This window comes from Lissotriton helveticus, chromosome 11 (assembly GCF_964261635.1).
Source record: "Lissotriton helveticus chromosome 11, aLisHel1.1, whole genome shotgun sequence".
NCBI lineage: Eukaryota > Metazoa > Chordata > Amphibia > Caudata > Salamandridae > Lissotriton > Lissotriton helveticus.
Genome location: NC_136072.1, coordinates 709,549,626 through 709,573,884, shown reverse-complemented (window position 1 = coordinate 709,573,884; position 24,259 = coordinate 709,549,626). Strand labels below are relative to the sequence as shown.

General features: G+C 46.9%; 20 non-coding genes across 20 annotated transcripts; all 20 read right to left on the bottom strand.

Annotated features, from left to right (window-relative positions):
* Nucleotides 1–3,683: 3,683 nt before the first annotated feature.
* TRNAS-UGA (transfer RNA serine (anticodon UGA)) lies at nucleotides 3,684–3,765 on the bottom strand. Its single transcript has one exon. It is a non-coding gene; the product is annotated as a tRNA-Ser (tRNA).
* A 541-nt stretch (nucleotides 3,766–4,306) lies between these two features.
* On the bottom strand, nucleotides 4,307–4,388 carry TRNAS-UGA (transfer RNA serine (anticodon UGA)). The gene has a single exon. It is a non-coding gene; the product is annotated as a tRNA-Ser (tRNA).
* A 7,234-nt stretch (nucleotides 4,389–11,622) lies between these two features.
* Nucleotides 11,623–11,703, bottom strand: TRNAS-AGA (transfer RNA serine (anticodon AGA)). The gene has a single exon. It is a non-coding gene; the product is annotated as a tRNA-Ser (tRNA).
* A 544-nt stretch (nucleotides 11,704–12,247) lies between these two features.
* TRNAS-UGA (transfer RNA serine (anticodon UGA)) lies at nucleotides 12,248–12,329 on the bottom strand. Its single transcript has one exon. It is a non-coding gene; the product is annotated as a tRNA-Ser (tRNA).
* Nucleotides 12,330–12,870: 541 nt separating this feature from the next.
* On the bottom strand, nucleotides 12,871–12,952 carry TRNAL-CAA (transfer RNA leucine (anticodon CAA)). Its single transcript has one exon. It is a non-coding gene; the product is annotated as a tRNA-Leu (tRNA).
* A 1,168-nt stretch (nucleotides 12,953–14,120) lies between these two features.
* TRNAS-CGA (transfer RNA serine (anticodon CGA)) lies at nucleotides 14,121–14,202 on the bottom strand. The gene has a single exon. It is a non-coding gene; the product is annotated as a tRNA-Ser (tRNA).
* A 542-nt stretch (nucleotides 14,203–14,744) lies between these two features.
* TRNAS-UGA (transfer RNA serine (anticodon UGA)) lies at nucleotides 14,745–14,826 on the bottom strand. Its single transcript has one exon. It is a non-coding gene; the product is annotated as a tRNA-Ser (tRNA).
* A 540-nt stretch (nucleotides 14,827–15,366) lies between these two features.
* TRNAS-UGA (transfer RNA serine (anticodon UGA)) lies at nucleotides 15,367–15,448 on the bottom strand. Its single transcript has one exon. It is a non-coding gene; the product is annotated as a tRNA-Ser (tRNA).
* A 541-nt stretch (nucleotides 15,449–15,989) lies between these two features.
* On the bottom strand, nucleotides 15,990–16,071 carry TRNAS-CGA (transfer RNA serine (anticodon CGA)). Its single transcript has one exon. It is a non-coding gene; the product is annotated as a tRNA-Ser (tRNA).
* Nucleotides 16,072–16,614: 543 nt separating this feature from the next.
* TRNAS-UGA (transfer RNA serine (anticodon UGA)) lies at nucleotides 16,615–16,696 on the bottom strand. Its single transcript has one exon. It is a non-coding gene; the product is annotated as a tRNA-Ser (tRNA).
* Nucleotides 16,697–17,236: 540 nt separating this feature from the next.
* On the bottom strand, nucleotides 17,237–17,318 carry TRNAS-UGA (transfer RNA serine (anticodon UGA)). Its single transcript has one exon. It is a non-coding gene; the product is annotated as a tRNA-Ser (tRNA).
* Nucleotides 17,319–17,859: 541 nt separating this feature from the next.
* Nucleotides 17,860–17,941, bottom strand: TRNAS-CGA (transfer RNA serine (anticodon CGA)). The gene has a single exon. It is a non-coding gene; the product is annotated as a tRNA-Ser (tRNA).
* Nucleotides 17,942–19,102: 1,161 nt separating this feature from the next.
* Nucleotides 19,103–19,184, bottom strand: TRNAS-UGA (transfer RNA serine (anticodon UGA)). The gene has a single exon. It is a non-coding gene; the product is annotated as a tRNA-Ser (tRNA).
* A 541-nt stretch (nucleotides 19,185–19,725) lies between these two features.
* Nucleotides 19,726–19,807, bottom strand: TRNAS-UGA (transfer RNA serine (anticodon UGA)). Its single transcript has one exon. It is a non-coding gene; the product is annotated as a tRNA-Ser (tRNA).
* Nucleotides 19,808–20,976: 1,169 nt separating this feature from the next.
* Nucleotides 20,977–21,058, bottom strand: TRNAS-UGA (transfer RNA serine (anticodon UGA)). Its single transcript has one exon. It is a non-coding gene; the product is annotated as a tRNA-Ser (tRNA).
* A 541-nt stretch (nucleotides 21,059–21,599) lies between these two features.
* On the bottom strand, nucleotides 21,600–21,681 carry TRNAS-CGA (transfer RNA serine (anticodon CGA)). The gene has a single exon. It is a non-coding gene; the product is annotated as a tRNA-Ser (tRNA).
* Nucleotides 21,682–22,222: 541 nt separating this feature from the next.
* On the bottom strand, nucleotides 22,223–22,304 carry TRNAS-CGA (transfer RNA serine (anticodon CGA)). Its single transcript has one exon. It is a non-coding gene; the product is annotated as a tRNA-Ser (tRNA).
* A 542-nt stretch (nucleotides 22,305–22,846) lies between these two features.
* TRNAS-CGA (transfer RNA serine (anticodon CGA)) lies at nucleotides 22,847–22,928 on the bottom strand. Its single transcript has one exon. It is a non-coding gene; the product is annotated as a tRNA-Ser (tRNA).
* A 539-nt stretch (nucleotides 22,929–23,467) lies between these two features.
* Nucleotides 23,468–23,549, bottom strand: TRNAS-UGA (transfer RNA serine (anticodon UGA)). The gene has a single exon. It is a non-coding gene; the product is annotated as a tRNA-Ser (tRNA).
* A 541-nt stretch (nucleotides 23,550–24,090) lies between these two features.
* TRNAS-UGA (transfer RNA serine (anticodon UGA)) lies at nucleotides 24,091–24,172 on the bottom strand. The gene has a single exon. It is a non-coding gene; the product is annotated as a tRNA-Ser (tRNA).
* Between the last annotated feature and the right edge of the window lie 87 nt (nucleotides 24,173–24,259).

The window sequence follows — 24,259 nt, the reverse complement described above, 5'->3', positions numbered from 1 at the left end:
TACACTGACAGTGAATGTATTAGCCCGTATGAACATTTTAGCAACCGAAAATGCATATACTTTTACTTCCAAGCAGGGTGGCTATCTCGTGAATCCAGCCAAGAATATTGCTAGCCTTCATGACTGGATAATTTGAGTGATTTATATATTTCTAAAGTGCACTATTACCCAGTAATAGTGTGCCTGGTGATGAGGCTGCCGTTGTGTGTCACTAACAACTCCGAAAATAGTGGAGAATATTAACTTTTCATCCTCTTAATGGAATAATGTGGCAATATGGAGCCATTGGATGAATAAATAACCTTTAAAATTACAATTACATTCACATGAATACAGGACCTTTTACTTATAAGGCTAACTTATCATACGGATAGATGGTAAATCACCTCCAAGGGTGGGTTATTAGTGAGGAAGAACCTTTAACTAGTAGTGCTGGATTACTACCTAGTTGTGATACCTTTTAAATGTAGAGCTAGATTAGTAGAGGTGTTAATTCATTCATGACCTTTTATCACTAGGTCTCAATTGTCTCTGGGATGCATAGCCTTTCACTTCTATTCAGGCCTAAGCCATGGCAGAGACACCAGGCCTTTCACTGCAAGAGCTGAGCGGCGGGTCCTCTCCTAGGAGCATGAAAGGTTCACACACAAGTCATGACCTACTGTGTGAGTCACTCAGTGAATGTCCTTACAATTACCTCGGGGTGGGCTGACCGGTCCGGTTGCCTGCCATTCCAGTTCTGGCCTGCAGCTATATTTTACTTCCTCTGCAATTCCAATTTGCGGCGGTGGGGTGCAGTTTGTGAGAGCAACGATGGTGGTTGCAGCTTGCACACTGTCGCGTGGCTGCAATTAATCAAACATTTGAATCATGATAATTGTCACGTGACAACCACCTGTTATGATTACATTTTTTTTTATTGCAGCCTCTCGACAGTACTCAAACCGCATCCACCGCACTATGTGATGAATTTAGGAAGGGTGAGGTAAAAGCAGGAGAAAGTTCCCCAGGAAGCTGAGCGTTTAAGGCTGCGTAGTACATATGTACAAGATGTGATGTGATGACAGTGCACAAGCGCCAGAACTCATCTTCCTGTGCAGTGTTAAAGGTCACCATTGCCGTCCATTACGTACACTGAACAGTAAACCTGAACCCGGTAGCAGTCAAGTCCTGTATCCTCACAAAAGCGTAGGTGAAGGTCCACACCCCTGGGTTCTAAAGTGTGTAATTCTGACAGCCAGTCGCCCACAGTTGTAAAGCTACAGGGCGAATGCACGTTTTGCAATGTAACAACATAATGTCTGATTATGTGTTTAAAATACAGACATAAGTACTTCATACTCGTGCACCGGCAACCGTGTTTATAATGCCGAAAAACGTCAACAAAACCCTACAGTTTTCTGGTAGTTCTTCTGAAATCAGCACATGTAGTTACAGCCATGTGCTTGTAAGGATGAGAAAGGCCCGATTTATAAGGTTATATACACATGCATATGGGCAGATGAAAACATTTAAGTGAGATTACTGCAGCTCATTTTGTAATGTCATGTTTAATGTTAGTAACCACACTGACCGACCTCGCTCTCACTCGCAAACTGAAACTGGGGCTGGCAATCCTCGTCACGGTCTCCACTGCGCAGCGTCTGGCAGAACCAGGCCCAGGGCCTGTAATATACTCCTAAATTGCGGCAAAGCCGGCTCCTGTCTGCCCCATGATGCATGCAGTTGCGCTACGGGCAAACTGACTGCAATAAATCAAACATTTTAATCATGATTGTCACGGTCACAGTGAAAATGATCATGATTAAAAATGTTGATCCATAGCAGTTGGCCACGGCCTACGACGGTGCGCAAGCCGCAGCCCCCTCGCTTCTCTCTCACAAACGGGAGATTTGCATCTTCACAGACTCCGTTCTCTGCGAAAAACCAGGCCTGGCCTATATTACTTTTGGCATTAAATCCTGGCCCATCTGCCTGCCCACTGCCCAGCCCATGATAATGCATGCACGCATCCCATTCCATTCGCAGCCCTTGCGCGTTGCGCCCCCCAGTGCCGCTGCACCTGTGGCATTACGCTCCTGTTCGAGACTTCCCAGAATCACAAAGGGAGAACCTGGAACTGTAAAGTTTTAGAGGAAATATTTGATCTATGTTTACTGTGCTGATTCTAAGAAAATGTCTCAGCTTAATATCATGATTTGTGGGCGGTGCCACTTTGAATGTGACCTGGTAAGTCAAGACTCAGGCAGACAGACTTCAAAGAAATACGGCAATCACAGACCTATTTCACACAGGTTGACACTCCCTACAGTGATGCGGTAGCTCACCTCCTTAGGCCTGGCTGGCCTGGAGCTTTGAAGGAGAGCGGGGCGGGCTGCGGGCAGCAGAAGACAGGGCGACTGGGGCCTGGGCGATGCTAGCCACGCCAGGGCCAGGCAGGGGCTAATACTCACTTCTAGTACGGTCAACGGCGGCCACACCCTTCTTCGAAGTCTGTCTGTACTAAAGTCACGCGCACTTTACAATGCGCATGACAAAATTGCACGCATTTTTCACCAGCCCCCACCCTGAAGACCGCGGCGCGCATACTCATAGACAACAACTGCGCGCCGCCACGCCCCCGGACCGTTTTAATTATGAAGACAAGAGAGCTGTACTGCGCAGTGCGCACCAAATATTTAATTAATTAAAAAAGGTTCAGGCAGGCCGGCAGGGCGAGCGCACGGCCCAATATTTAATTTTTATAATAGAGGCTGAGCCGAGGCACGTCACCGTCCGTGGTGTGTGCGCACAGTTTATAGGCCTGGCTTGCTTGCAGTGATGCAGTCATCTGACGTTTTACTCTGCCGAGAGTGGGTGGGGGGGGCTTGGAGCATGGGGGCCCCGTGAGGGGGCCCCTGGAGCGTGTGGGCACCAGTGGGGGCCTGTCTTATTACTCCTCTGTAATTTAACATTTAAATAGAGGCTGTCACCGTTCCGTGGGTTGTGTGCACTGTTTAATTTAGGCGTGCTGCCTTGCCTGCAGCAGTCTTCCTTTACTGGGAGTGAGGGGGCCCCCTGGAGCACGAGGCCCCCCCGCACCGCGGGGCCTGCGGGGGCCTGTGTTATGCCCCTGCTTAAGCACTCGGCCATCGCAGCTCCATGGGTATGAAGTCACTGTTGTCGTATATGAGCCATGTGCTGCTCACGTCAGGCCGAGACCTAAAAAATAAAGTAACATAAGGACGGGGCAGGAACCAGCAGTGCCCTGTTGCCCTCACTTATTTCACATGCTTTCATACGATTAATAAAAATAGCAACACGTATCACTCAAAGTGAGTGGCAGGGCACAGATGAGCAGTAATCAATCACTGCGCATTTCTACCCTATTTTTCCCTATATTACGGCGGTGGCAACGGGCCCTTAAGTGTACTCAGAAAGAGTCCAAAAGCCTAACCAAGACACACTTCATAAAAAAAAATTACTCTTTTCGTGACTTGTTTAGATCAGGCAGGACAGGTCCAGACTACGAACCCTTCCGAGCCACCTGCTCTGTAAAACACTTCCTGGGTGTAGAAATTGTCTCGATGTTTACATCTAGTTTGAGTTTTTGCCGTTTAACTCTGTAACTTGAAGAGGACTGCATAACGAGAAATGAACATTTACTTAACTAAACCAAATGGTGTTCATGCAAAATCTCATGACGTTGCAAGCAGGATTCGAACCTACATGGTGAAACCTCATTGGATTTCAAGTCCAACACCTTACCCACTCAGCCATCACAGCTGCATGTGTATGATGTCACTGTTGTCGTATACGAGCCATGCCCTGCTCACGTCAGGCCGAGACCTAAAAATTAAAGTAACAGAAGGACGGGGCATGTATCAGCAGTGCCCTGTCTCCCTCACTTATTTCGCATGCTTTCATACAATTAATAAAAATAGCAACACTCATCACTCAAAGTGAGTGACAGGGCACAGATAAGCGGTAATCAATCACTGCACATTCCTACCCTCTTTTCCCTATATTACGGCGCTGGGAATGGGCCCTTAAGAGTACTCAGAAAGAGTCCAAATGCCTAAACAAGACACCCTATATAAAAAAATTACTCTTTTTGTGACTCGTCAAGATCAGGCAGGACAGGTCCAGACTACGAACCTTTCCGAACCACCTGCTCTCTTAAACACTTCTTGAGTGTTGAAATTGACTTACTGTTTACATTTATTTTGAATTTTTGCTGTTTAACTCTGTGACTTGATGAGGATTGACTAACGAGAAGTCAAAATTTCCTTAACAAACCAAATGGTGTTCATGCAAAATCTCATGACGCTGCAAGCAGGATTCAAAACTACGCAGGGAAACCCCATTGGATTTCAAGTCCAACGCCTTTACCACTCAGCCATCGCAGCTGCGTGTGTATGACGTCACTGTTGTCGTATACTAGCCATGCGCTGCTCACATCATGCCGAGACCTAAAAATTAAAGTAACGGAAGGACGGGGCATGTACCAGCAGTTCCCTGTCTCCCTCACTTATTTCGCATGCCTTCAAACAATTAATAAAAATAGCAACACGCATCACTCAAAGTGAGTGACAGGGCACAGATGAGGGGTAATCAATCACTGCGCATTTCTACCCTCTTTTCCCTATATTACGGCGCTGGGAATGGGCCCTTAAGAGTACTCAGAAGAAGTCCAAATGCCTAAACAAGACACGCTACATAAAAGAAATTACTCTTTTTGTGACTCGTCAAGATCAGGCAGGACAGGTCCAGACTACGAACCCTTCCGAACCACCTGCTCTCTTAGACACTTCCTGAGTTTTGAAATTGTCTTAATGTTTACATTTAGTTTGAATTTTTGCTGTTTAACTCTGTGACTTGATGAGGATTGACTAACGAGAAGTGAAAATTTCCTTAACAAACTAAATGGTGAGGAGGAGCTTGGCGGGCATCCATGATGGCCGCGTGAGCACAGTGCTCTCCGGACCCCCGCCACTCCCGGCATGATATCCTGAACATATCCTGATTAATTACGAGGACTCTTGTAGAGGAACCTGGGCTGATCTTAATGCCGTTTTTGGATTTCGAATTGAACCAGGGGCACCGAAGATACGTCGACTCGAACTCTCGGGGCCCGCCCCGGTGGTGCGCCCGGGTCTTGGTGAGGCTCTGTTGCCGTGTCTGAGTTGAACAACAGCGGCAGGGGGATTCGACTTGTGGGTCCCCCTCTTAACTTTCGGTTTCGATTTTGCCTCAGACTACGTCTTCCGGCAGAGGTGTCTGGCCGTTGTTGGATCCAGCGGCGCGAGGTTGCTGTTGCACCTTTTGCCTGCTTCGCATCCTTCCAGACCGGTTCACACTTCGATGTGCCCTCGCTGCTGATTTTTGGCTCCGGCGCCCTGTCCTCCTGCGGCCATTTTCACCAGGTCGCGTGGGTCCCTCGGGGACGCGGTCTCCATCATGTCTGGCAGAGGGGACCAAGAGAGGCGGAAGACCAAGACGCCCCTGCGCGGGGGCCCGGTCCAGTCTAACATCATGGACCGGTACACACAATCGAAGGGGTCCCCTGGAGCCGCCTTGCCTGGCCCGAGTGCAGTTGGGCACCCTTTGGAGGCTTCGGCGGAGCCGTCCCTGCAGGACATCATGGGCGCCATTTCTGGCATGAGAGAAACCATCGGCCAACAGTATGAAGCTCTGGCCCACAAAATAGATACTGTGGCCATCGATGTGAACTTGATTCGGGCCGACCTATCTAAAAGCAATGAGAAGGTGAAGTCATTGGATCTCAAGTCATCTAGCCTCACGGCCGACGTCTCGGAGATACAGACGGAGATTGGCAACCTCAGAAAGGTGAATGATTTCATGACTCGGCGCTTGGAGGATTTTGAAAACAGAGCACGGCGTTGCAACGTGCGTGTGGTTGGCGTTCCGGAAAATCCTGACCCACATTCTGTTGATCTCCTGGTTGAGGACTTGATACAAAACTACCTTTCTCCATCTGGATTGTGCAAATTTTTTGCGGTGGAACGTGCCCATCGTGTTCCGGGTGGCCAGGGCAAGCCGGGCGCCCTGCCGAGGCCCATTGTTGCAAAACTCTTTCATTATAGGGACCGAGACGCTATCCTGCAGGCCTCGCGAGTTAAGGGCCCGGTGGCCTTCGAGAATGCCATGGTGAACTTTTACCCGGACTTCTCACAGCTTGTGCAGAGACAACGTATGGGCTTCCGTGGAGTCAAGAAGCGTCTACGGGACTTGGGACTGCGATACGCCATGCTTTTTCCTACCAGGCTGCGAGTTGAGTACAATGAACAGACCCTTTTCTTTGATCGGCCTGATTCGGTAAATGACTGGCTGGACTCTCTGCCGGACCGGCCTAACTGGACTGAGCCCACCGAACACCCGGGTGGTGCCGAGGGTGGTGTAGAGAGCTGAACTTATTGTCTATGCCCCTGTCTCCGTACCACGTGAATTCTCCCAGGGTTCCATACTTGAGTGCCTCTATTTTCTGTGTGTTCTCTTCTCCCTTTAGCTCTGTCGGGGTGGCGGGTGGGACGGGGCCTTTCCTCCTCCGGGGTCTTTTTGTAGGACGGGGGTTTTTGGGCGACAGGCACACTGCATGTTGGGGTGGCTTTTTAGCTTACTGCAGGGGTGCAGGGTGGGGGGTGTTTTCTTGGATGTTGGGGGGTGGGTTGGTGGGGTGTTTGAGGTTCGTGTTTTGTTTTTTCAAGGCGACTCTATCTTGCTAATGGAATTTTCAATGTCATGCTCAATGGGGGATGGTTCCTGCATCACTCTGTGGGATGGGGGGTAGCGGGTTGAGGTTTATTTCGTGGAATGTCAATGGTTTGGGAGATCGTATAAAAAGGGGGGTGGTGTTGCGATGCCTGCGACGTTTGTCTCCCGATATTGTTTTTCTGCAGGAGACCCATCTAGTGGGTAATACTTGTCGCGCAATGAATAGGTGGGGCTAACGCCTTGTCGCGCACTCAGGGTTTACTACGGGTTCCAGGGGGGTGGGCATCCTTGTCTGGGCTTCCCTTCCCCTTGTGATAGATGATGTGATCCTTGATGATCGGGGGCGTTATGCTGTCCTCGTGGGACGATATGAGGGCCGGACCCTTTCTCTGTTCGCCGTCTACGTGCCCCCCGGCCTGCAGACCTCTACCTTCTCCGATTTGGGCCGAGTGCTGTTGGGCCTCCCTGATGGCGCTCTTTTCATGGCTGGTGACTTTAACTCTGTGTTCTCCGGTCTGAGTGATTGTTACCCCCCTACGGACACTCCTTTGGCCCAACTGTGGCTGGGTGGTTTTTTGGATACTTTTGGTTTGGTGGACTGTTGGAGACTTATGCACCCCACTCAGCTTCAATATACTTTCCATTCTGGGGCCCATGGGAGTCTGTCTAGACTGGATTACTTCCTAATGCCAGCTGCACAGTCATCGGCTGTCCGGGAGATTAGACACCTTCCCCGGGGCATCTCGGACCATTCTCCGCTCTGGCTTAGCTTTGATGTGGGGGTGGAGGCGGCGGGCCGGGTGGCTCCTATTAACCCTTGGTACCTGACCACCCCTGAGACCCGTGGTCTATTGATTAAGTCCCTGGACAATTATTTTCTAGACAACGAGGGGTCCGTCTCCTCTGCGGTGTCCCTATGGGAGGCTTTTAAGACAGTGATTCGTGGGCAGGCCCTGTCTCTCATTGCTGAAACCAAAAAGGCGAGGAATCGGGAGGTGGTGGATCTTGAGATGGAAATACTTGAGATGGAGGCTGACCTGGAATCGACTGTTACTCCTGGCAAACTCCATGCCCTGGGTCTGAAGCAGTTTGCCTATAAGTCCCTGGTCACAGACGCGGCTAAACTGATGTTTCTAGAGCAACAGGGTCGTTTGTATGATGTTGGGGACAAAGCGGGTAAATTGCTTGCCTGGTTGGATAAGAAGGAGAGGGCGAATCGAGTGGTGCCTGTGATTCAGACTTCGAATGGTGTGAGAGTGACGGACCCAGTTGAAATAGTGGAATGTTTTGCGGACTACTTTCGTGCGGTTTATTCCCCTGTGTCAGAACGGGATGCAGACGACTCTCGCCTCTTGCTACGTGATATAGCTTTGCCCTGCCTCTCCGATTTGGAGCAGGTCTCTATGGATGCCCCGTTCTCTACGGACGAAATAGCGACTGCCATTCGCTCTCTCCGTTCGGGCAAGGCTTTGGGCCCGAACGGATTGCCAATCGAGTTGTACAAACTGCGTCCTGATAAGGTTGCGCCCTATCTTAGAACAATGTTTTTGGAGTCCCGTGAGCGGGGTGCTCTCCCCTATGACCAGCGCCTGGCTACGATCGTTGTAATTCCTAAAGAGGGTAAGCCCCGGGATCTTTGTTCGTCATATAGACCCATCTCCCTGTTAAATGTTGAGCCCAAGGTTCTTGCCAAGCTCTTGGCTACTCGCCTCCTGACGGTCATTGGTGACTTGATTCATCCGGACCAGTCCGGTTTTATCCCGCACCGTAACACAGCTCTTAATCTGCGTCGCCTCCACGGAGCCATTGCGAGGGCGGGGCTTCTGACGGAGCCGGCCATTTTGGCTTCGTTGGACGCCTCGATGGCCTTTGATACGATAGAGTGGCCCTATCTTTGGGCAGCTCTTGAAAAGTTTGGTTTTGGCCCGGGGTTTATTGGATGGGTGAAGCTGCTATACACCGACCCCCTGGCGCAGGTTGTGGTTAACGGTCGAGTTTCTGTTCCCTTTTCCCTCGGTAGGGGGACCAGACAGGGGTGCCCCTTGTCTCCGCTACTTTTTGCTCTCGCGTTAGAGCCGCTGGCTGCGTGGCTTCGATGGGAGCCTTCTCTCAAGGGGATACGTTGGTCCCCAGATTTTGAGGACCGCGTTTCGCTTTATGCGGACGACATTCTTCTTTACCTTACTTCCCCGCGTAAATCTTTAAATGTTTTATTCGACGTTCTCACCTCGTTTGGTAAAAATTCTGGTTTGATTATCAACTGGGCTAAGTCCTGTGTATATGTTCTCTCGGGTGTTCTGCCCCCGTTGCCGAATAGATTTCCTATCCAGGTTGTTCAGTCTGGCTTCAAATATCTGGGGATTTTTATTACACTTGATTCGTCGCTCCGGTTTGAACGTAATCTCCTTCCCCCGCTTCTTAGACTGAGGCTGGACGTGGCTCGCTGGCGTAAATTGCCTCTGTCTCCGCTGGGCAGAGCTGCCCTCTTCAAGATGATGTCCTCGCCGCGATTCCTTTACGCACTCCAGAATTCCTATGATGACATCCCCGCTACCTATTTTTGAGAGGTCGAGAGTCTACAAAGGCAGCTGATTTGGGACGGGCGTCCACGTATCGCCCTTGCGAAGCTTACCATCCCTTGGTATGACGGGGGCATAGCACTTCCTGATATCAGGAGATATTATTGGGCTACCCAACTGTCTGCCATTAACCACTCAATGTACTCCCCGGGTCGGGATCCGGCCTTTGAAATGGATAGACTCCAACTGCCGGGAGGGGACTTTAATAGAGCGCTTTACTCCAGGTCGGCTGGGCGCCATCTTACGGGACCGACCAGGATTGCGGTTAGTGTGTGGCGCGCTGCGAATGTAAGCCTGGGATGGGAGGATCGCATGACACTGGCGACTCCGCTTTATGCATCCGAGCGTCTGGGTTGTCTTTGGACGACGAAGGGTTTTGACCGCTGGGATATGATTGGAATAAGTAGAGTGGGTGACGTATGTACGAATGGAGCGGTGAAGTCCTTCGAGGCCCTTCGGAATGCTTATGACTTGAGTGATATGGAATTTTTTAGATATTTGCAGGTCCGCCATGCCCTTGCTTCTGTTCTGACTTCTGGTGCCGCCATCCCTGAGTCCTCCCCCCTCGAAGATCGTATCCTGGATGGCCACCTCCCCGATAGCACTATCTCCTTGATCTACAAGAAGCTGATTCACAATCGCGCTGACTTGCTTGTCCGACTTAGGGAGGCTTGGGTCGGCGACGGGCTGGAATTGGATGACGAGGATTGGCAGTCGGCACTATCTTCTCCGAAAGAGGTCGCCAGTCCTGCCCGTCTCCGTCTGGTTCAGCTCAAGATCCTCCACCGGGTGTATGTTACTGGTCCTCGTTTGGTTGTGATGGGTTTTTCCCCGGATGGTTTATGCAAGCGTGGATGCGGGATGAGTGCTACATTTCTTCACATTATCTGGGAGTGCCCGAGGGTGGCTGCCTACTGGACTGAGGTACTTGCGGTGATGGCTGATGTGACTGGCATTGCCCTAGTGCCTGAGGCCCGGAGATGCCTGTTGAACGTGTGGGAACCTACCGACTATTCGGTGGCCCAGACCAGATGGGCGACCCTGGGATATATGGTTGCGAAGTGGGACATAGCGCAACTCTGGGGCTCGTACAGGCCCCCCACTGCCTCTGTGTGGGAGGAAAACATGGACTGGTCTATGTTCCACGAAAAGACGGTCTATACAGCCAGGGGCAGACCTAGGGCATGGACGAAGATCTGGAGTCAGTGGAACGCCTATCGCGGAGATATTTGTGCTCCTCCATTGGTTGAACCCCCTGATGTTACCTTATCGCCCTAGGCTGGCGTTCCTGAAATTTCGTATACTGTCCTTTGATTTGCCTGTCCTCCCCGCTGCCCCCCCACCCTGCTTTGTCCTACTGATTATGATTTCATATTCCTGATTAGTGAGTTTCCCCTCCTCCTTCTGGGCTGACTCCGTTTATGATGCATTCGCCTTTCTTGTTGTTTGTTGTTTTTTTGGTGTGTATAAAAAAGAAAAATGCCTTATCTTGTTTTATACTTTGGGCGACATTTTGTATCCGATTTGTGCCTGACCTCCGGAGTGGCCGCAAGTCTTTTTCCCACATTGTGCCTTGATTTTAGCGGCCAGCCCGCGAGGTTGTAGGCCCGTCTCTGTAACCCTGATTTTGTTGCTCAATAAAAGTTTTTAACCAAAACAAAACAAAAAAAAAAAAAACTAAATGGTGTTCATACAAAATCGCACGTCGCTGCAAGCAGGATGCGAACCTGCGCAGCGAAACTTCTTTGGATTTTAGTCCAACACCTTAACCACTCGGCCATCGCAACTCCATGAGTATGATGTCACTGTTGTCGTATATGAGCCATGCGCTGCTCACGCCAGACCGAGACCTAAAAAATAAAGTAACGGAAGGACGGGGCAGGTACCAGCAGTGCTCTGTTGCCCTCACTTAATTTGCTTGCTTTCATACAATTAATAAAAATAGCAACACGTTCCACTCAAAGTGAGTGACAGGGCACAAATGAGCAGTAATCAATCACTGCGCATTTCTACCCTCTTTTCCCTATATTACGGCGCTGGGACCGGGCCCTTAAGTGTACTCAGAAAGAGTCCAAAAGCCTAAACAAGACACTCTACATAAAAAAAATTACTCTTTTCGTGACTCGTCATGATCAGGCAGGACAGGTCCAGACTACAAACCCTTCCGAACCACCTGCTCTCTTAGACACTTCCTGAGTGTTGAAATTGTCTTAATGTTTACATTTAGTTTGAGTTTTTGCTGTTTAACTCTGTGACTTGATGAGTATTGCGTAACAAGAAGTGAACATTTCCTTAACAAACCAAATGGTGTTCATGCCAAATTGCACGACGCTGCAAGCAGGATTCGAACCTGCGCAGGGAAACCCATTGGATTTCTAATCCAACGCCTTAACCACTCGGCCATCACAGCTCCATGAGTATGGTGTCACAGTTGTCGAATATGAGCCATGCGCTGCTCACGTCAGGCCGGGACCTAAAAAATAAAGTAACATAAGGACGGGGCAGGAACCAGCAGTGCCCTGTTGCCCTCACTTATTTCACATGCTTTCAAACAATTAATAAAAATAGCAACAAGTATCACTCAAAGGGAGTGACAGGGCACAGATGAGCGGTAATCAATCACTGCGCATTTCTACCCTCTTTTCCTTATATTACGACGGTGGCAACGGGCCCTTCAGTGTACTCAGAAAGAGTCCAAAAGCCTAAACAAGACATGCTTCATAAAAAAAAAATACTCTTTTCCTGACTTGTCTAGATCAGGCAGGACAGGTCCAGACTACAAATCCTTCCGAGCCACCTGCTCTCTAAAACACTTCCTGGGTGTGGAAATTGTCTCAATGTTTACATCTAGTTTTTCTTTTCGCCGTTTAACTCTGTGACTTGATGAGGATTGCATAACAAGAAATGAACATTTACTTAACTAAACCAAATGGTATTCATGCAAAGTCTCATGACGCTGCAAGCAGGATTTGAACCTACGAGGTGAAACCCCATTGGATTTCAAGTTCATCACCTTAACCACTCGGCCATTGCAGCTGCATGAATAAGATGTCACTGTTGTCGTATACGAGCCATGCACTGCTCACGTCAGGCCGAGACCTAAAAATTAAAGTTACGGAAAGACGGGGCACGTACCAGCAGTGCCTTGTCTCCCTCACTTTTTTCGCATGCTTTGATACAATTAATAAAAATAGCAACACGCATCACTCAAAGTGAGTGACAGGGCACAGATGAGCGGTAATCAATCACTGCACATTGCTACCCTCTTTTCCCTATATTACGGCGCTGTGAGTGGGCCCTTAAGAGTACTCAGAAAGAGTCCAAAAGCCTAAACAAGACACGCTACATAAAAAAATGACTCTTTTTGTGACTCGTCAAGATCAGGCAGGACAGGTCCAGACTATGAACCCTTCCGAACCACCTGCTCTCTTAAACACTTCCTGAGTGTTGAAATTGTCTTAATGTTTACATTTAGTTTGAATTTTTGCTGTTTAACTCTGTGACTTGATGAGGATTGACTAACGAGAAGTGAAAATTTCCTTAACAAACCAAATGGTGTTCATGCAAAACTGCACGTCGCTGCAAGCAGGATGCGAACCTGCGCAGGGAAACTCCTTTGGATTTTGAGTCCAACACCTTAACCACTCGGCCATCGCAACTCCATGAGTATGATGTCACTGTTGTCTTATATGAGCCATGCGCTGCTCACGTCAGACCGAGACCTAAAAAATAAAGTAACGGAAGGACGGGGCTGGTACCAGCAGTGCTCTGTTTCCCTCACTTATTTTGCTTGCTTTCATACAATTAATAAAAATAGCAACACGTATCACTCAAAGTGAGTGACAGGGCACAGATGAGCAGTAATTAATCACTGCGCATTTCTCCCCTCTTTTCCCTATATTATGGCGCTGGGAATGGGCCCTTAAGAGTAGTCAGAAAGAGTCCAAATGCCTAAACAAGACACGCTTCTTATAAAAATTACTCTTTTTGTGACTCGTCAAGATCAGGCAGGACAGGTCCAGACTACGAACCGTTCCGAACCACCTGCTCTCTAAAACACTTCCTGAGTGTTGAAATTGTCTTAATGTTTACATTTAGTTTGAATTTTTGCTGTTTAACTCTGTGACTTGATGAGGATTGACTAACGAGAAGTGAACATTTCCTTAACAAACCAAATGGTGTTCATGCAAAATCGCACGACGCTGAAAGCAGAATTCGAACATGTGCAGGGAAACCTCATTGGATTTCGAGTCCAACGCCTTAACCACTTGGCCATTGCAGCTCCATGGGCATGAAGTCACTGTTGTAGCATATGAGCCATGCGCTGCTCACATCAGACCGAGACCTAAAAAATAAAGTAACTGAAGGACGGGGCAGGTACCAGCAGTGCTCTGTTGCCCTCACTTATTTCGCATTCTTTCATACAATTAATAAAAACAGCAACACGTATCACTCAAAGTGAGTGACAGAGCACAGATGAGCAGTAATCAATCACTGCGCATTTCTACCCTCTTTTCCCTATATTACGTACGGCGCTGGGACCAGGTCCTTAAGTGTACTCAGAAAGAGTCCAAAAGCCTAAACAAGACACTCTACATAAAAAAATTACTCTTTTCGTGACTCGTCAAGATCATGCAGGACAGGTCCAGACTACGAACCCTTCCGAACCACCTGCTCTCTAAAACACTTCCTGAGTGTTGAAATTGTCTTAATGTTTACATTTAGTTTGAATGTTTGCTGTTTATCTCTGTGACTTGATGAGGATTGACTAACGAGAAGTGAACATTTCCTGAACAAACCAAATGGTGTTCATGCAAAATCGCCCGATGCTGCAAGCAGGATTCAAACCTGCGCAGGGAAAACCCATTGAATTTCGAGTCCAAAGCCTTAACCACTCGGCCATCGCAGCTCCATGTTTATGATGTCACTGTTGTTGTATATAAGCCATGCGCTGCTCACGTCAGGCCGAGACCTAAGAAATAAAGTAACATAAGGACGGGGCAGGAACCAGCAGTGCCCTGTTGCCCTCACCTATTTCACATGCTTTCATACAATTAATAAAAATAGCAACACGTATCACTCAAAGTGAGTGACAGGGCACAGATGAGCGGTAATCAATCAATGCGCATTTCTACCCTCTTTTCCCTATATTACGGCGCTGGGAATGGGCCCTTAAGTGTACTCAGAAAGAGTCCAAAAGCCTAAACAAGACACGCTACATAAAAAAATTACTCTTTTCGTGACTCGTCTTGATCAGGCAGGACAGGTCCAGACTACGAACCCTTCCGAGCCACCTGCTCTCTAAAACACTTCCTGGGTGTGGAAATTGTCTCAATATTTACATCTAGTTTTTGTTTTTGCCGTTTAACTCTGTGACTTGATGAGGATTGCATAACAAGAAGTGAACATTTACTTAACTAAACCAAATGGTATTCATGCAAAATCCCTTGACGCTGCAAGCAGGATTTGAACCTACGCAGGGAAACCCCATTGGATTTCAAGTCAAACGTCTTAACCACTTGGCCGTTGCAGCTGCATGAGTATTATGTCACTGTTGTCGTATACGAGCCATGCACTGCTCACGTCAGGCCGAGACCTAAAAATTAAAGTTATGGAAGAACGGGGCACGTACCAGCAGTGCCCTGTCTCCCTCACTTATTTCGCATGCTTTGATACAATTAATAAAAATAGCAACACGCATCACTCAAAGTGAGTGACAGGGCACAGATGAGCGGTAATCAATCACTGCACATTGCTACCCTCTTTTCCCTATATTACGGCGCTGTGAGTGGGCCCTTAAGAATACTCCGAAAGAGTCCAAAAGCCTAACCAAGACACGCTACATAAAAAAATTACTCTTTTTGGGACTCGTCAAGATCAGGCAGGACAGGTCCAGACTACGAACCCTTCCGAACCACCTGCTCTCTAAAAACTTCCTGAGTGTTGAAATTATCATAATGTTTACATTTAGTTTGAGTTTTTGCTGTTGAACTCTGTGACTTGATGAGGATTGCGTAACGAGAAGTGAACTTTTCCTTAACAAACCAAATGGTGTTCATGCATAATCGCACGATGCTGCAAGCAGAATTCGAACCTGCGCAGGGAAACCCAATTGGATTTCAGGTCCAACACCTTAACCACTCGGCCGTCGCAGCTCCATGAGTATGATGACAGTGTTGTCGTATACGAGCCATGCGCTGCTCGAGTCAGACCGAGACCTAAAAAATAAAGCAACGGAAGGACGGGGCAGGTACCAGCAGTGCCCCGTTGCCCTCACTTATTTCACATGCTTTTATACAATTAATAAAAATAGCAACACGCATCACTCAAAGTGAGTGACAGGGCACAGATGAGCGGTAATCAATCACTGCACATTTCTACCCTCTTTTCCCTATATCACGGCGCTGGGAATGGGCCCTTAAGAGTACTCAGAAAGAGTACAAAAGCCTAAACAACACACGCTACATGAAAAAATTACTCTTTTTGTGACTCGTCAAGATCAGGCAGGACAGGTCCAGACTACGAACCCTTCCGAACCACCTGCTCTCTAAAACACTTCCTGAGTGTTGAAACTGTCTTAATGTTTACATTTAGTTAGAATTTTTGCTGTTTAACACTGTGACTTGATGAGGATTGACTAACGAGAAGTGAACATTTCCTTAACAAACCAAATGGTGTTCATGCAAAATCACACATCACTGCAAGCAGGATTCGAACCTGCGCAGGGAAACCCCATTGGATATCGAGTCCAACACCTTAACCACTCGGCCATCGGAGCTCCATAGATATGATGTCACTGTTGTCGTATATGAGCCATGCGCTGCTTACGTCAGACCGAGACCTAAAAAATAAAGTAATGGAAGTACGGGGCGGGTACCAGCAGTGCTCCCTTTGCCCTCACTTATTTCGCTTGCTTTCATACAATTAATAAAAATAGCAACACGTATCACTCAAAGTGAGTGACAGGGCACAGATGAGCAGTAATCAATCACTGCGCATTTCTACCCTCTTTTCCCTATATTACGGCGCTGGGAATGGGCCCTTAAGTGTACTCAGAAAGAGTCCAAAAGCCTAAACAAGACACGCTACATAAAAAAATTACTCTTTTCGTGACTCGTCTTGATCAGGCAGGACAGGTCCAGACTACGAACCCTTCCGAGCCACCTGCTCTCTAAAACACTTCCTGGGTGTGGAAATTGTCTCAATACTTACATCTAGTTTTTGTTTTTGCCGTTTAACTCTGTGACTTGATGAGGATTGCATAACAAGAAGTGAACATTTACTTAACTAAACCAAATGGTATTCATGCAAAATCTCATGACGCTGCAAGCAGGATTCGAACCTACGCAGGGAAACCCCATTGGATTTCAAGTCCAACGCCTTAACCACTTGGCCATTGCAGCTGCATGAGTATGATGTCACTGTTGTCGTATACGAGCCATGCACTGCTCACGTCAGGCCGAGACCTAAAAATTAAAGTTATGGAAGAACGGGGCATGTACCAGCAGTGCCCTGTCTCCCTCACTTATTTCACATGCTTTGATATAATTAATAAAAATAGCAACACGCATCACTCAAAGTGAGTGACAGGGCACAGATGAGCGGTAATCAATCACTGCACATTGCTACCCTCTTTTCCCTATATTACGGCGCTGTGAGTGGGCCCTTAAGAGTACTCCGAAAGAGTCCAAAAGCCTAAACAAGACACGCTACATAAAAAAATTACTCTTTTTGGGACTCGTCAAGATCAGGCAGGACAGGTCCAGACTACGAACCCTTCCGAACCACCTGCTCTATAAAAACTTCCTGAGTGTTGAAATTATCTTAATGTTTACATTTAGTTTGAGTTTTTGCTGTTTAACTCTGTGACTTAATGAGGATTGCGTAACGAGAAGTGAACATTTCCTTAACAAACCAAATGGTGTTCATGCATAATCGCACGATGCTGCAAGCAGAACTCGAACCTGCGCAGGGAAACCCAATTGGATTTCAGGTCAAACGCCTTAACCACTCGGCCGTCGCAGCTCCATGAGTATGATGACAGTGTTGTCGTATACGAGCCATGCGCTGCTCGAGTCAGACCGAGACCTAAAAAATAAAGCAACGGAAGGACGGGGCAGGTACCAGCAGTGCCCTGTTGCCCTCACTTATTTCACATGCTTTGATACAATTAATAAAAATAGCAACACGCATCACTCAAAGTGAGTGACAGGGCACAGATGAGCGGTAATCAATCACTGCACATTTCTACCCTCTTTTCCCTATATCACGGCGCTGGGAATGTGCCCTTAAGAGTACTCAGAAAGAGTACAAAAGCCTAAACAACACACGCTACATGAAAAAATCACTCTTTTTGTGACTCGTCAAGATCAGGCAGGACAGGTCAAGACTACGAACCCTTCCGAACCACCTGCTCTCTAAAACACTTCCTGAGTGTTGAAACTGTCTTAATGTTTACATTTAGTTAGAATTTTTGCTGTTTAACACTGTGACTTGATGAGGATTGACTAACGAGAAGTGAACATTTCCTTAACAAACCAAATGGTGTTCATGCAAAATCACACGTCACTGCAAGCAGGATTCGAACCTGCGCAGGGAATCCCCATTGGATATCGAGTCCAACGCCTTAACCACTCGGCCATCGGAGCTCCATAGATATGATGTCACTGTTGTCGTATATGAGCCATGCGCTGCTCACGTCAGACCGAGACCTAAAAAATAAAGTAATGGAAGTACGGGGTGGGTACCAGCAGTGCTCCCTTTGCCCTCACTTATTTCGCTTGCTTTCATACAATTAATAAAAATAGCAACACGTATCACTCAAAGTGAGTGACAGGGCACAGATGAGCAGTAATCAATCACTGCACATTTCTACCCTCTTTTCCCTATATTACAGGGGTGGCAATGGGCCCTTAAGTGTACTCAAAAAGTGTCCAAAAGCCTAACCAAGACACGCTTCATAAAAAAAAATTACTCTTTTCGTGACTTGTCTAGATCAGGCAGGACAGGTCCAGACTACGAACCCTTCTGAGCCACCTGCTCTGTAAAACACTTCCTGGGTGTAGAAATTGTCTCGATGTTTCCATCTAGTTAGAGTTTTTGCCGTTTAACTCTGTGACTTGAAGAGGACTGCATAACGAGAAGTGAACATTTACTTAACTAAACCAAATGGTGTTCATGCAAAATCTCATGACGCTGCAAGCAGGATTCGAACCTGCCCAGGAAAACCCCATTGAATTTCGAGTCCAAAGCCTCAACCACTCGGCCATCGGTATGATGTCACTGTTGTCGTATATGAGCCATGCGCTGCTCACGTCAGGCCGAGACATAAAAAATAAAGTAACATAAGGACGGGGCAGGAACCAGCAGTGCCCTGTTGCCCTCACTTATTTCACATGCTTTCAAACAATTAATAAAAAATAGCAACACATATCACTCAAAGTGAGTGACAGGGCACAGATGAGCAGTAATCAATCACTGTGCATTTCTACCCTCTTTTCCCTATATTACGGCGGTGGCAACGGGCCCTTAAGTGTACTCAGAAAGAGTCTAAAAGCCTAACCAAGACACGCTTCATAAAAAAAAATTACTCTTTTTGTGACTTATCTAGATCAGGCAGGCCAGGTCCAGACTATGAACCCTTCCGAGCTACCTGCTCTGTAAAACACTTCCTGGGTGTAGAAATTGTCTTGATGTTTACATCTAGTTTGAGTTTTTGCCGTTTAACTCTGTGACTTAAAGAGGACTGCATAACGAGAAGTGAACATTTACTTAACTAAACCAAATGGTGTTCCTGCAAAATCTCATGACGCTGCAAGCAGGATTCTAACCTACGCAGTGAAACCCCATTGGATTTCAAGTCCAACACCTTACCCACTCGGCCATCGCAGCTGCATGTGTATGATGTCACTGTTGTCGTATACGAGCCATGCACTGATCACGTCAGGCCGAGACCTAAAAATTAAAGTTACGGAAGAACGGGGCACTTACCAGCAGTGCCCTGTCTCCCTCACTTATTTCGCATGCTTTGATACAATTAATAAAAAATAGCAACACGCATCACTCAAAGTAAGTGATAGGGCACAGATGAGCGGTAATCAATCACTACACATTGCTACACTCTTTTCCCTATATTACGGTGCTGTGAGTGGGCCCTTAAGAGTACTCCGAAAGAGTCCAAAAGCCTAAACAAGACACGCTACATAAAAAAATTACTCTTTTTGGGACTCGTCAAGATCAGGCAGGACAGGTCCAGACTACAAACCCTTCCGAACCACCTGCTCTCTAAAAACTTCCTGAGTGTTGAAATTATCTTAATGTTTACATTTAGTTTGAGTTTTTGCTGTTTAACTCTGTGACTTGATGAGGATTGCGTAACGAGAAGTGAACATTTCCTTAACAAACCAAATGGTGTTCATGCATAATCGCACGATGCTGCAAGCAGAATTCAAACCTGCGCAGGGAAACCCCATTGGATTTCAGGTCCAACGCCTTAACCGCTCGGCCGTCGCAGCTCCTTGAGTATGATGACAGTGTTGTCGTATACGAGCCATGCGCTGCTCGAGTCAGACCGAGACCTAAAAAATAAAGCAACGGAAGGACGGGGCAGGTACCAGCAGTGCCCTGTTGCCCTCACTTATTTCACATGCTTTGATACAATTAATAAAAATAGCAACACGCATCACTCAAAGTGAGTGACAGGGCACAGATGAGCGGTAATCAATCACTGCACATTTCTACCCTCTTTTCCCTATATCACGGCGCTGGGAATGGGCCCTTAAGAGTACTCAGAAAGAGTACAAAAGCCTAAACAACACACGCTACATGAAAAAATTACTCTTTTTGTGACTCGTCAAGATCAGGCAGGACAGGTCCAGACTACGAACCCTTCCGAACCACCTGCTCTCTAAAACCCTTCCTGAGTGTTGAAACTGTCTTAATGTTTACATTTAGTTAGAATTTTTGCTGTTTAACACTGTGACTTGATGAGGATTGACTAACGAGAAGTGAACATTTCCTTAACAAACCAAATGGTGTTCATGCAAAATCACACGTCACTGCAAGCAGAATTCGAACCGGCGCAGGGAAAGCCCATTGGATATCAAGTCCAACACCTTAACCACTCGGCCATCGGAGCTCCATAGATATGATGTCACTGTTGTCGTATATGAGCCATGCGCTGCTCACGTCAGACCGAGACCTAAAAAATAAAGTAATGGAAGTACGGGGCGGGTACCAGCAGTGCTCCCTTTGCCCTCACTTATTTCGCTTGCTTTCATACAATTAATAAAAATAGCAACACGTATCACTCAAAGTGAGTGACAGGGCACAGATGAGCAGTAATCAATCACTGCGCATTTCTACCCTCTTTTCCCTATATTACAGGGGTGGCAATGGGCCCTTAAGTGTACTCAGAAAGAGTCCATAAGCCTAACCAAGACACGCTTCATAAAAAAAAAATTACTCTTTTCGTGACTTGTCTAGATCAGGCAGGACAGGTCCAGACTACGAACCCTTCCGAGCCACCTGCTCTGTAAAACACTTCCTGGGTGTAGAAATTGTCTCAATGTTTACAACTAGTTTGAGTTTTTGCCGTTTAACTCTGTGACTTGAAGAGGACTGCATAACGAGAAGTGAACATTTACTTAACTAAACCAAATGGTGTTAATGCAAAATCTCATGACGCTGAAAGCAGGATTCGAACCTACATGGTGAAACCCCATTGAAGTTCAAGTCCAACACCTTACCCACTCGGCCATCGCAGCTGCATGTGTATGATGTCACTGTTGTCGTATACGAGCCATGCGCTGCTCACGTCAGGCCGAGACCTAAAAACTTTAAGTAACGGAAGGACGGGGCATGTACCAGCAGTGCCCTGTCTCCCTACCTTATTTCGCATGCTTTCATACAATTAATAAAAATAGCAACACGCATCACTCAAAGTGAGTGAAAGGGCACAGATGAGCGGTAATCAATCACTGCACATTTCTGCCCTCTTTGCCCTGTATTACGGCGCTATGAATGGGCCCTTAAGAGTACTCAGAAAGAGTCCAAAAGCCTAAACAAGACACGCTACATAAAAAAATTACTCTTTTTGGGACTCGTCAAGATCAGGCAGGACAGGTCCAGACTACGAACCCTTCCGAACCATCTGCTCTTTAAAAACTTCCTGAGTGTTAAAATTGTCTTAATGTTTACATTTAGTTTGAGTTTTTGCTGTTTAACTCTGTGACGTGATGAGGATTGATTAACGAGAAGTGAACATTTCCTTAACAGATCAGATGGTGTTCATGCAAAATCGCACGATGCTGCAAGCAGGATTCGAACCTGCGCAGGGAAACCCCATTGAATTTCGAGTCCAACGCCTTAACCACTCGGCCATCGCAGCTCCATGGGTATGATGTCCCTGTTGTCGTATATGAGCCATGCGCTGCTCACGTCAGGCCGAGACATAAAAAATAAAGTAACATAAGGACGGGGCAGGAACCAGCAGTGCCCTGTTGCCCTCACTTATTTCACATGCTTTCATACAATTAATAAAAATAGCAACAAGTATCACTCAAAGGGAGTGACAGGGCACAGATGAGCGGTAATCAATCACTGCACATTTCTACCCTCTTTTCCCTATATTACGGCGCTGGGAATGGGCCCTTAAGAGTACTCAGAAAGAGTCAAAAAGCCTAAACAACACACGCTACATGAAAAAATTACTCTTTTTGTGACTCGTCAAGCTCAGGCAGGACAGGTCCAGACTACGAACCCTTCCGAACCACCTACTCTCTAAAACACTTCCTGAGTGTTGAAATTGTCTTAATGTTTACATTTAGTTAGAATTTTTGCTGTTTAACTCTGTGACTTGATGAGGATTGACTAACGAGAAGTGAACATTTCCTTAACAAACTAAATGGTGTTCATGCAAAATTACACGTCGCTGCAAGCAGGATTCAAACCTGCGCAGGTAAAACCCATTGGATATCGAGTCCAACGCCTTAACCACTCGGCCATCGCAGCTCCATGAGTATGATGTCACTGTTGTCGTATATGAGCCATGCACTGCTCACCTCAGACCGAGACCTAAAAAATAAAGTAACTGAAGGACGGGGCAGGTACCAGCAGTGCTCTGTTGCCCTCACTTATTTCGCTTGCTTTCATACAATTAATAAAAATAGCAACAGGTATCACTCAAAGTGAGAGACAGGGCACAGATGAGCAGTAATCAATCCCTGCGCATTTCTACCCTCTTTTCCCTATATTACGGCACTGGGACCGGGCCCTTAAGTGTACTCAGAAAGAGTCCAAAAGCCTAAACAAGACACGCTTCATAAAAAAAATTACTCTTTTCGTGACTTGTCTAGATCAAGCAGGACAGGTCCAGACTACGAACCCTTCCGAACCACCTGCTCTCTAAAACACTTCCTGAGTGTTGAAATTGTCTTAATGTTTACATTTAGTTTGAGTTTTTGCTGTTTAACTCTGTGACTTGATGAGGATTGCGTAACGAGAAGTGAACATTTCCTTAAGAAACCAAATGGTGTTCATGCAAAATCGGACGACTCTGCAAGCAGGATTCGAACCTACGCAGGGAAACCCCATTGAATTTCGAGTCCAACGCCTTAACCACTCGGCCATTGCAGGTGCATGAGTATGATGTCACTGTTGTCGTATAGGAGCCATGCACTGCTCACGTCAGGCCGAGACCTAAAAATTAAAGTTACGGAAGAACGGGGCACGTACCAGCAGTGCCCTGTCTCCCACACTTATTTCGCATGCTTTGATACAATTAATAAAAATAGCAACACGCATCACTCAAAGTGAGTGACAGGGCACAGATGAGCGGTAATCAATCAATGCACCTTTCTTCCCTCTTTTCCCTATATTACGGCGCTGGGAATGGGCCCTTAAGTGTACTCAGAAAGAGTCCAAAAGCCTAAACAAGACACGCTACATAAAAAATTACTCTTTCCGTGACTCGCCTAGATCAGGCAGGACAGGTCCAGACTACGAACCCTTCTGAACCACCTGCTCTCTAAAAACTTCCTGAGTGTTGAAATTGTGTTAATGTTTACATTTAGTTTGAGTTTTTGCTGTTTAACTCTGTGACTTGATGAGGATTGACTAACGAGAAGTGAACATTTCCTTAACAAACCATATGGTGTTCATGCAAAATCGCACGATGCTGCAAACAGGATTCGAACCTGCACAGGGAAACCCCTTTGGATTTCAGGTCCAACGCCTTAACCACTCGGCCGTCGCAGCTCCATGAGTATGATGTCACTGTTGTCGTATACGAGCCATGCGCTGCTCAAGTCAGACCGAGACCCACAAAATAAAGCAACGGAAGGACGGGGCAGGTACCAGCAGTGCCCTGTTGCCCTCACTTATTTCGCATGCTTTGATACAATTAATAAAAATAGCAACACGCATCACTCAAAGTGAGTGACAGGGCACAGATGAGCGGTAATCAATCACTGCACATTTCTACCCTATTTTCCCTATATTACGGCGCTTGGAATGGGCCCTTAAGAGTACTCAGAAAGAGTCCAAAAGCTTAAACAAGACACGCTACATGAAAAAATTACTCTTTTTGTGACTCGTCAAGATCAGGCAGGACAGGTCCAGACTACGAACCCTTCCGAACCACCTGCTCTCTAAAAGACTTCCTGAGTGTTGAAATTGTCTTAATGTTTACATTTAGTTTGAATTTTTGCTGTTTAACTCTGTGACTTGATGAGGATTGACTAACGAGAAGTGAACATTTCCTTAACAAACCAAATGGTGTTCATGCAAAATCACACGTCGCTGCAAGCAGGATTCAAACCTGCGCAGGGAAACCCTATTGGATTTCAAGTCCAACGACTTAACCACTCGGCCATCGCAACTCCATGAGTATGATGTCACTGTTGTCTTATATGAGCCATGCGCTGCTCACGTCAGACCGAGACCTAAAAAATAAAGTAACGGAAGGA